At 33.9% G+C, this 12,656-nt stretch overlaps 1 long non-coding RNA gene across 1 annotated transcript; it reads left to right on the forward strand.

The window, feature by feature from the left end:
- The first annotated feature begins 1,936 nt into the window (after positions 1–1,936).
- On the forward strand, positions 1,937–4,890 carry LOC131018614 (uncharacterized). Its single transcript, XR_009100088.1, has 4 exons — positions 1,937–2,327; positions 2,800–3,131; positions 4,234–4,337; positions 4,445–4,890. It is a non-coding gene; the product is annotated as an uncharacterized LOC131018614 (long non-coding RNA).
- Positions 4,891–12,656: the final 7,766 nt, after the last annotated feature.

Genomic DNA, 12,656 nt, shown 5'->3' on the forward strand with positions numbered 1-12,656 from the left:
ACATAAATATTCTCACACCTTTCACACACTGCAAATGGATTTATGAATTCGCACACTGCAACACTGAATTCACGTTATATTTTTATGAATTCGCGTGTCGGAATATCACTGCAACACTGCAAGCTTATGAACTACGTTGAAGTATGGTACAAATTCATGTATTAAATTTATGTAGTTAAAATATGTAGCAACGAATTCACATAATGTTGTTTACAAATTCATATATTAATTAATTGTATGAATTCATGGATTTTAGTAATTGCTACGAGTCATCGGTTTTCTGATCCAAAGTATGACTGAACATTATATTATATCGATATGAATTTAATCATGCATTCAACATAATGAATTACATTATTAAAAAAATGTGTTTTATTTGCTAATTCACACAGTAATATCTTCAATTCACATCAATATATAATATGATTATATTATATTATATTATTATATTATATTATAATACGATTATAGATTCATGCGCTCCCCTTATTTCGAAGTCCTACGTGCCATCATCAGAATTCACTATTTAAAATCCTTGCAATTCTAGAACTTCTGGCTTAATATTACACATCCCATGTGGCAAATTAATTCCACATCAATTATTTTATTTTAAAAACACAAAATCAATACTCCCTCCGTCCATGAAAAAGAGTCCCATTTGGGACTCGGCACGGGTTTTAAGAAAGTTGTTAAAGTAGGTGTAAGTGGAGAGAGAAGTAAATTTATAGGGGTAGTGTTAATGACATGGGTAAAGCAATTCAGCAAATTCCAAACAAATTAAGGCATTATAGCAATCAAATGCAACAAATTTAGGATATTAATTAAGAAATCGATTGAGTAAACAAATTCAACAAATGGGTTAAGAAATCGATTCAGCAATTTCAACAAATTCAACAAATTTCAACAATCGATTCAACAAATTCAACAAATTTCAACAATCGATTCAACAAATTTACCAATCGATTCAACAATTTCAACAAATTTCAACAAATTCAGCAAATTCAGCAAATTCAGAAATCGATTCAACAAATTCAACAAATTCAGCAAATGCCAGCAACAAATCTAGAAAATTCCAAACCAAATTCAGGATATTCTCCTGCCGCATCACTCCATCCACCGCTACCAAGCTCCTCACCAGTGCGAGTTCCTGTGGTGCTCCGAGAGGATCGAGACCAGCCGGAGGCGGCGCCTTATGGTTTCAGGCTCCGAGAGGATTTGAGGGAGGCAGCGCCTTATGGTTTCAGGCTCAGAGGGGGGCGGCGATTTGGGGTTTTGGGCTGAGATGGAGGCGGAGATTTGAGGGAGACGGCGCTTAGGGTGAAGAAGAAGAAGCGAGGCGGCGATATGGCAACAGATCCATCGGAGCGGTGAGAGAGAGAAAGATGAAGCTAGGGAATTTAGGGTAGATTCTGGATTTTGGGGATTTAGGGCTGAGTGGTGAGAGAGAGAGATGAAGCCAGGGGATCGGCGCTCAGGCGCGGCTTCGCCGGAGAGGGAACCGCGGCGGCCGCAGCCCTTGCTGCTGTCACCTTCGCCGGCAGTAGATGAAGGCGGCGCGGCGTCTGGGTTCAAGGGTGCTTGAGAGTTTGAGAAGAGAGAGAGGGCGTGAGGCGAGAGGTGAGAGAAGGGAGGTGCACCGGTGGTGGTGCCCGGAGAGCCGGCGACGCCGGTGAGGAAGGAGGGGGGAGGGGGGCGCTGCATCTCTGTGTGTGTCGTGTGTGTTTTGTGAGTGTGTGCGTGAGTTTTAATTAGATTTTAATTAAGGAATTAACTCAATTATTTTTAGTTATTGAGGTAGATGTATTAATGGCAAAGTAAAGTAAATATTGAAGTCTTTGGAGGGTATAATGGTACAAAAAGTGAAACAGGACTCTTTTTTATGGACAAAAAAAAGAGGGGAAACAGGACTCTTTTTCGTGGACGGAGGGAGTATTTCTCTTCCATAATTCCCAAACCTAAACCCAATTACCCCCGTCTCTCACATACGCTCTCCCCTCACCCAGTCACCCGCCACAATTCGCTGTACTTCGGCCTCAACTTGGAGCCGCCGCCCCTCCCTCCGGTCTGCGATGCGCCACACACCGGCCTCAAGCCGGCGCCGTCGTCTCTCCCTCCAGTACGGCCGATCTGTGATGCGCCGCACTCCAGCCCTCGCCAGCTCGCTCCGACCTGTCTCTTTCGATTGACAACAGCAGTGCGTGACTACGCCGCCCTCACCTAGCCTTTCTGCGCCATGCCTTCTTCGGCCTCGATGCCTCCGTCCGGCGACGATATAATACATGGCATTCAGAGGAGCTCATCAAATACGGATTTCCTGAAGATATTTGGTATACTTTTTTCATTTTATTATTTTTATTATAACACCTTAATTGTTGAAATACTTTGAGTTGATTTTGTTGGGAGTTGTTGCGAGCTGCATTTGGGGGGAAGTGGTTTCCAATGTGTTTATGCAGAAGGAATATGGGAGAATGGTGATGGCACTTTGTTTGTAATAAGATGATTTTGTTTGTGAAAATTAAGAATTTGTTTTTTTGGTTATGTGAAGCTATGTATGCTCTGTTTAGAAGCTTATTTGATGGGACTGCATTTTCAATTTCGGTGGAAATTGAGTTGGGAATTTGTTAACTTTGGAATTAGAAACGATAGAGCTGAACTATTGATGAGATGTTTGGATGAGAATTAATTGGGTTGTGTATGGAGAAGGGGGTTGCATTTTTGAGAGTGTAGGTTGAAGGGCATATTTCGTAGGTTTCAGGCTATTTTTCAGTAATTCATTCATAATTCGATTTGGTTTTGCAGTGAATGAATCAGCTCAAGAACATGTGTCGTCTACTGAGAAACATATTCAAGAGGGTGGCGCTATTACTGAAAATGATAAAAGCCACAGAGACAGGGATGTGAATAGTTAACTACTGGATCAGAATAAAATGATTCACATCTGCGGCAAACTAATTGGGGTCTTTATGGTTTATAAGCCTGCACCAACTGATTGAAGAAGATTATTAATTTTTAGCAAGGAATGGAACAATATTCGACCCCACTTCTACACGAGATGTCAGGACCGAGCAGATAGTGAGAGTGATCCCGGAATGAAGCATAAGCTACTTCGGCTTGCAAGGAAGCTGAAAGAGGTATATTTCTATTTTTCATCATAAAGTAGAACTAGATGAATGAGTTGTACAAGATCTTCAAATGTTTTTTGCGCTTTTTAAATTTTCATATTCGTGATGCTTTTGTTGATTTACATTTATATTGATACACATATCCATAAATTTGTTGAGGATTATATTATATCTTTGAGAAGATAGAGATTCGTTATGTGTTGGTGATCATTGTAGTCATAGATGTTACTTGAATAATGTTCTATTTGTGAGATCTTTTTCTTTATAATTTTATTTTGAGAATATGCTTGTGACTGAAAGAAAATTTAAAACAATCATAAGACTTGACCTCGCGAGGAGGAGTTGTCCTTTTGTTCCTGAATCTCTCTTTCATATTCGAGTTCTTTAGTTTCCTATCGTCTTCACTCTATCAAAATGACGAACATTCCCCAACTTCATCAAATGACAAAAGTTTGGGTCTCTTAGGTTCATTGGAATCCTAAAGTAAATCATGCTTTTGTTCAAATTTAGCTGAATTTAGCATAGGTGATAAAAGGAGATAGAGGTTTGACGTTTGTTTTGCAATATGTAAGCAAAAGTTCACATATTGAGGAACTCCTTTATGTTGTGGTGTTCTTCTTCTACTAAAATCATGTGCATCATTGGTCCTTTATGAACTTATTGAGTTTTCTGAAGCTCTTACATTATCTGAACAAGGCCAATCTCATCATTTTCCAATTAAATTCGAAAGTGGTTGTTACGGCCAAATGGATCATGAACAAGCTGAAAATTAGCTGGTTTAATGTGTCTCAGATGTTATGCAAATAGAACAATGCAGTACTGTTGCTTCACAGTTCAAGTAAAATAAGAAAAAAACTGGCTTCCGTCCTAGCTTTGAGGTGCTTAAGCCATATTTTGGGAAGCAGTTATATAATGATTAGATTTTATTAAGTAGTGATGCTGATTTTCAATATTGTCCCACGAGTAATCTTTATATTAAACTCTTCGCAGCACCTTTGCACTTTTCGTAGTTTTTATAATGAATTAGCTTTAGGCATTCTGCTCTTCACATTGATTAGCTGAATAAAGAATTTCTCATATTCATAAATTTAAAGTTGTAACACGTTTGTAGATGGACCTAACCGGTAAGAATGGAATTTTGACAATGGACCTAACCTGTAAGATGGACCAAACACGATCACTTTGTGAAGCTTGAGGCTTGAGGAGAATTCTAAGGTATATTTTATGTCTCAATTGAAACTCTTTTTAGCATTTACTTCATCTATTTTACTCAGAGCAATGTCTTATTTTTTGTGATTACTATGTCATTCTTTTTCTCTCAGGAAATTTGTGTTTTTAGGGAAATGAAGGAGAAAATGAAGACGAGGAACCAGAAGAGGAATAAAATGTAGAAGAAGAAGAAGAAGAACTCAACGGCGGTGATTATGAGCAGGTATACTATATGTATACAGACGACCTCCTTGTGGACATATAAATGGTGGAAACAAGTAAATGGAGTTTTTGTTACGCACTTCATTTCTTGCTCATCTAAAATATGTCAGCTCATTGATTTGTCTTGCTTCTCTGCAGCTGCTTAGCTAATGTGGTTCGATTAAAAGATTATATATGCCCGGCCACTTGTTGCCCACATCTTAGTAAAGGCCACAAGCTAGAATGTAATTTACTTGAACATATCAATTTGTCCGAGTCCATCATACAAAATTCAATAACTCATTAACTCATGTTTGTACTTTAGTATATATTGTTATACTATTGACCATTCCTTCTATTGCCATGTTGGATGGATAAATGATGCTTCCTATGTGGTTTTTAAATTCATGGGAATAGGGTTAGCTGGAGTCATATTGTATTTACTTCTATTATAGTTTGAAATCTAATGTAAACTTATTTTTCAATAATAATTTCATTTATTGCAACACCTAGAGCATTCACAATGGCATAACCCATTTGGAGGCTCTAAGAGGATATTCCGCATTAAGAGTCACCCTTCCATAGCAAGGGCCTCTAAAATGGCTCTAAGAAATTTCATTTTATACAAATTAGAATTTAAATATTACATTAGTTAAAATAAAATGAGTAGTATTTTATAGATAAATTTTGCAATAAAAATAAAAAAGAAAAGATAAAATTTTAATATGATACGTGCATAGCACACGTCTTACATTTTCTTCTTTAAGATGTGTGCGAGACAAAAGACCAGATGTGGGGGAGGGGTCACGAACAGTGGGGCCTGAGCTGGGTGCAAGAGCGCTGTTGTGGAGGCTGTTATTCTAATTAAATGTATTAATATTATTATTTCATATTATATTGTTTGAAAACTTATTAATATATCAGTGCTTTAAAATTATTACGCCAAAAGATATCCGTCGAATTTCGACGGGTTACCCACTAGTATTAATTGTATGTATTTTCATTTGATGGCTTATAACAATTCATGCAATTTTCACTATTAATTCATGTCTTATGCAAAATGAATTGTGTCATCATCATATGTGGAAAATCCGTCTTTCCATATTACCAACCGAAAATTCTAGAAGGTCAACTTTATGCAATTTCTCTTATGCCCTTATTCTTAAAAATGCTACAAATTTAGAATTTAACTATTACAAATTTATCCGAATTTCCTATTTTAAATTTGGGCCATCGAATTTATGCTCATTAATTGTTCCTATTTTATAGTGTAAGGGTTGTTTTCACTTTTCGCCATAACCCTCCCCTATATATACGAGTTCATAAAATGTAAATTTCTTAATTTATATATAAAAATAATGAGGAAATCAGAACCTGGTGTATTTATGGCATAATAACTATTGAACAAATGAGGTACAAACTTGATTAAATCCCCACTGATGATATTTCCTATGATCTGCTCTAACAGATACACGAACACAATAATGATTGAGAAAACTCTAAAACTCTAAAATTGTATTGCTCTTTCTCTAAATAATCAGCGTAATCTTTAAAATGAATTATGACCTTCTATTTATATTATTCTATTAAACAAGTTATAAAAATTGATTCTTACTCTAAGTGATAAATTTATACCTCATTATATTATTTCTCTATTTAAATATATAAATGATAGTATAGTCATTTAACAATTTATCCATGTATTTTCAATAAAAAGAACAAATATATGAAATGAATGTGGTATGAGATTAACTTTTTTATTCATAAAAAAAAGATAAAAAAGTAAAAATTATTAAAGTATGAAGTATAATTAATTTTCTCATATTTTTTTCAGGAAGCCAAATTCTGTATTATTGCCCAAAGGCATATTCTACCTAAGAAAGGGGCCAGATGTTGGAAACCACCACCCAGAGGGGTTCTATGCCTCGATGTTGATGTGTCTATTCATGAAGATGGAGCCATTGTTGGTGTGGGATTCATTGTGCGGGATCATACCGGAAAACCTATCGCGGCTGCTGCACGCCGCATCTAGAGAACATAAACCACGTTGATGGGCGAACTGCATGCCTTTCTCCTAGGCATTGGTTTCATATAAGGGTGTGTATTTGGTTATATGGTTCGGTTTTTGCTAAAACCAAATCAAATCATATTTTTGTTCAGTTTGAAAAAAAAAATCGAACCAAACCAAATTAACCGAATAAACCGAACCAAATTAACAGAAATTCTTATAATTAAAACCGAACTGAACCGAAAAATCGAATTAATCCGAAAAAAATGAACAAAATCGAAAATTTAAAACAAAAATTGAAAAATTCCAAAAAAATCGAAAAAAAAACTATAAAAATTTTAAAAATAGTAGAAGTTAGATATTATAAAATTATAATTAAAATATTATATTATATATATGTATATATATATATATTATAAATATAATTCGGTTTTGTTCGGTTTTAAAAAATTCGAACCGAACCGAATTGAAACATATTTTAAAATTTCGGTTTGGATCGATTCGGTTATTCGGTTTCGGATTTTTTTGCTCACCCCTAATGCATACTAAGAAGTATTTAGTTTTGAAGTTTTGTCATGTTCGTAGAGAGGTCAATCGGGCTGCACATTGTTTGACGAATTTCGCCACTTGGCATTCTAATGTAATAGTCTGAAAGTCAAACTTGTTGGTCTGGCTCCAATAAATTGCACTTCGTGATAATGAGTAAATCATACCTTTTCCCTTAAAAAAAAATAACACACTCTAAAAATTAAAGTGATACTACTATTTTTGTTCTATGTAGATTTTTGTCTACAGTACCAACTCTTGCTACTTCATAAATAGTATACAAAGTGTGTGCGTGTGTGTTTTCTTTTAAAAATTGTCCACTTTTACACGTCAACACATATGCATGTTGTATTGATGAGAATTTACAATTAACTCATCGGTTAGAATATTAATTCAAAACCTAATTCCTCAAAAAATAAAAATAAAAATCAATTCAAAAGGCCAAAACCATCGTTTAATATAATACTTCATTCGTCTCACTTCAAGTGTCTTGTTTTTTTAGTATCCCACTTCAAACATCTTATTTTCTTTAATAAAAATAATTAGTCACAAAAAGTGAAAAAATTTGGGGTTCACATCAAATTTTCAACTTTCTACACTACGCCACTTAATAATCAAATTAATCTTTTTTTAAAAAATCTTATCGAAAAGAAACAAGACACTTGAAGTGGGGTAAAATGAGTATTAATTATACTCCATTTTCTGTCTCATTACAAATGTTCCATTACAGATGTACCATTACTTTTTGGCACGGAAATTAAAAAATATGTATACAATAAATAAAATGGGTTGATGAAAATTATTTAAATATTAGATATAGAGAGAGAATATATATTGTTAAAAAAGGGATGAGACATTTGTAATAGAACATCTCATTATGAAAAGTGAGACATTTATAATGAGACGGAGGGATTAATTATGGTTTATGGATCTAGTAGGACATCACATCAAAGATTAACTGCAATTAAGACACAGAATCATTGGAGTAGTAACCTTGGGAAATTTATGTAAAAGAAATGTCTTCTGGAAAAATAAAATAAAAATAAAATAAAATAAGGTGTCAATAATTGAAGGCAGCATGGAAGAGTCTATGCTACACCCATGCGTATTACGCCTTGCGCCTAGGATGCTTACACGTGTAAAGCTTTTTTACTGTTCAAAAATGTCCCTGGTTTGGACAATACCGGCGGTTTATGATGTATCTCTTTTACTGTAAAACTCTTAATTTCAATATTTTGGGAACACCGAACACTCTCTCAAAATAAAAAATAAAAATAATTTGGGAACACCATTCACATTTAGACACGTCAAACGTCGATCTCTGTACCTTTTTTTTTCGGTTGAACCAAAATAAATTGAATTACAGATTTCGCTGTTTAATTAATTTTTTTGTCGTCCGAAAAAGCTTGTGCGGGAAGTATGTTTACAGTACCTATTTTCTTGACATTGGAAATCTCTCGCCGGAGAACTTAGAGCACCGATGACAAAGGTAACTTATAAAAAAATACTTTATACATTTGTTTACTAAATATAAAAATTATGACATCTCTTAAAATTGTTATATTATTTATTTTGTGTGTATTAATAAAATATATATATATATAAATATATAATTTGAAAATATCTAACAATAGATTTGAGAAACACAGTTTGTTTCATATTTTTCTTTTCAATAACAATCTTGAATAAAAGCTTATATTTAATTTGAAATAAAGACACACACACATTATATAGATATTTATATAGACACACACACATTAAAACATAATTTTACAATTTGTTCCCCCACCAATTTTTTCATTCTATTTAATTTAAGAAGTATATTGAATAATTTATTATGAATAAAAAAATATGTATTTAATCTGTGATGAATTTGTTATATTCATTATTAATTAATAAAATTAATTGGTATTTTCACTATTGATAATCTAAATTTGACAATGTATACATTATCCGGCGGTATTCTCAATTTTTCCGGAGGTATTCTCAATTTACCCGACGGTATTCTCAATTTTTCTGACGGTATTCTCAATTTATCCGTTGGTATTTCTCAATTTATCCAGGAGGTATTCTCAATTTAATCTGGCGGTATTCTCAATTTACCCGGAGGTATTGGACAATTTTCACTTGAATATCCAATTGCACTTACAAACGAGGTTACCACTAACAAAAAAATGCAATTAATGCAAGCACAACATACGATCAGATCACCGAAACCAAGAACAACCCAATTGTTGGCGTGTGGAGATCTTTCACGTTCACTCTTTCGGGGCATCAATGTCGTTTTGAAATTATCTAATACTCCCTTCGTCCGCCAAGATTATGTCACAATTACTATATTGGGTGTTCGCCAAGATTATGTCACTTTCATTTTATGGCAATGGTCCCACTATCCTCTTTAATATTTTATCCTTACTACTCCCTCCGTCCACCAATTATATGCCACTTTACTTTCGGCACGGGTTTTAATAAAATGTGAGTGAAGTTGGTACTGGAGTAAGAGTCCCACTTTAAATGTGAGTGGAATGATGTGGACCCCACTACTAAAAATAGATGTGGCATATTTTTTGTGGACGGACGAAAAAGAAAATTGTGGCATATCTTTGGTGGATGGAGGGAGTAACACTCTTTATTTACAAAAAAATCACTTAAAATTCAATCTCAGTCACTCATCTCATAAAGTGGTGGGACCATTTCTCCACTACATCAAAATCATCACCAATTTTATTAAATCCCGTGCCCTGGCAAATTGCCATAATCTTGGCGGACGGAGGGAATAGTAGATTTTGGAGGCCCTCAGTCGTCAATCCCTTCAAAAATCAAAATTTTTAGAAAAATTGTATATGAATATTAAAATGTTTGGCCAAAAAAAAATTACTACCTACATCATATACTCCATATATCTGGGATCAAAATTATAATCAGATAGATTTTGAAGAAAAAACGTGGCTGATTCCAGGGGCGGAGCTAGGGGTGGGGCAGGGGGGTCACTGGGCCCCCCTGGGATTTTCAAAAATAGTAGGTATATTTTTGTAATTTTAGTATTAAAATATATATATATATATAAATTTATCTTCATACAGTTTTTGTGAGGTCAAAACGATGTTGTTCAGTTTTAATTAAAAATTTCTTTAAATAAGTAAGGGATGTATCATGTATTTGCACTATAATTTTCAATATTTAGTAATTTTATTGCAAACTATTTTCGTAACATGAATATTATGTGGATAATTAATCCACAAAAATTCCAAGTCAATAATCTGACGATCATAAAAAATTGCGAGGGACGAACTTGGAAAAATTGAAAAGATGGTGATTAATTCGCCACATTTAAAAATTCACATTAAAATTGTTAAATTCGAAATAGTTCATGATTTTATTTGCCAAAATCCCAAGTTTTATCCATCTTCAATTTTTGAAGTTGTTTTGTATGAACAAAATGTATTTTTGTAATTTAAAAGATATTTATAATTGTGTTACTCCCTCATCCGTCCGCCAAAAGTATTCCACAATTACTATATTTGGCGTTCGCAAAAAGTATTCCACTTTCCTTTTAAAGTCATGATCCCACCATCCATCTTTATATTTTATCCTTACAAACACTCTTTATTTACAAAAAACTCACCCCAAATTCAATCTCAACCACACATCTCATAAAGTGGTGGGACCCTTTCTCCACTACATCAACATCATCTCCAATTTTATTAAACTCCGCGCCCAGCCAAAGTGGAATACTTTTGGCGGACGTAGGGAGTAGTATTATTTATTTCTAATTTATTTTAATTAATTTATTATTATTATTTTTTTAAATGGACCCCCCTGGAGCGAAAGTCTGGCTCCGCCCCTGGCTGATTCTGATGAGAAGTAGATGTGTTGCCATACTCATGCACATAATCACGTACAAATATTTTACATTAAATCACGTGATGGAATATTTTTCAATCTACATATACAAATATAAAAGACTTGCAGTGGAATATTATTAATCACGTGACCGGTGAACCAAATGAAGGGAAAATTGACAATACCTCCGCGTAATTTGAGAATACCGCCAGGAAAATTGAGAATACCGCCGGAAAAATTGAGAATACCGTCGGAAAAATTGAAAATACCGCCGGGTAAATTGAGAATACCGTCGGAAAAATTGAAAATACCGCCGGGTAAATTAAAAATACCGTCGGGGAAATTGAGAATACCGCCGGTAGATTATTAATTTCGACAAAGGGTAGTGATTTTTGGACACTAGGTATCTTAGACACCTAGTGAAAAAATTATAACTTAAGAATGTTAGTTTGATTAGTGATTAACTCATCACTCATCACTAATTCCAAGATTCCTAGTAAGAATTCAAGATTCTTAGTAAGAATATTATAATTATAACTTAAGAATGTTAGTTTGATTAGTGATTAACTCATGATTGGGTCGTTCTTGTTTTCGGTGATATGGTCGTATGTTGTACTTGCATTATTTGGTTTTTTTAGTGGTAACCCCATTTGTAAGTGTAATTGGATATTCAAGTGGAAATTTGCCAATACCTACGGGTAAATTGAGAATACCGTCGGATTAAATTGAGAATATCTACGGGTAAATTGAAAATACCGTCGGGAAAATTGAGAATATTGCCGAGTAATTGAGAATACCACCTAGTAAATTGAGAATACCGCCGGAAAAATTGAGAATACCGCCGAGTAAGTTGAGAATACCGTCGGAAAAATTGAGAATACCGCCGGAAAAATTGAGAATACCGCCGGATAATGTATACATTGTCAAATTTAGATTATCAATAGTTAAAATACCAATTAGTTTTATTAATTAATAATGAATATAACAAATTCATCACAGATTAAATACATATTTTTTATTCATAATAAATTATTCAATATACATCTTAAATTAAATAGAATGAAAAAATTGGTGATATGGTCGTATGTTGTACTTGCATTATTTGTTTTTTTTAGTGGTATATTCAAGTGGAAATTTGCCAATACCTACGGGTAAATTGAGAATATCGTCGGATTAAATTGAGAATATCTACGGGTAAATTGAAAATACCGTCGGAAAAATTGAGAATACCGCCGGAAAATTAAGAATACCACCGAGTAAATTGAGAATACCGCCGAGTAAGTTGAGAATACCGCCGAAAAAATTGAGAATACCGCCGGAAAAATTGAGAATACCGTCGGGACAAATATTTGCTAACAAATTAGGCATCATTTCATAATTGTTATTATTATTCTTTATTTGACACTAAATTGGTGGGGGACATATTGTAAAATTATGTTTTAATGCGTGTGTGTCTATATAAAATTAGTATGTTTTAATGCGTGCGTGTCTATATACAATTCTATATATTGTGTGTGTGGTGATTACATTAAAGTGCTCATAGATTAAGTAATAGCCACAATTTTAAGTTTGTAATTTGAAGATGTGTGATAGAGATTGATTTATGATGAATAAATATGTGTCCGCTCGATACATGTGGGATATCACATATGTCCAGCCGATACACTTGAGCTTCGATCGGATATTTTTTAAAAAATATTTTTGTGGACGGTCTTTATATTCGATAA

This window comes from Salvia miltiorrhiza, chromosome 1 (genome assembly GCF_028751815.1).
Source record: "Salvia miltiorrhiza cultivar Shanhuang (shh) chromosome 1, IMPLAD_Smil_shh, whole genome shotgun sequence".
NCBI classification, from domain to species: domain Eukaryota; kingdom Viridiplantae; phylum Streptophyta; class Magnoliopsida; order Lamiales; family Lamiaceae; genus Salvia; species Salvia miltiorrhiza.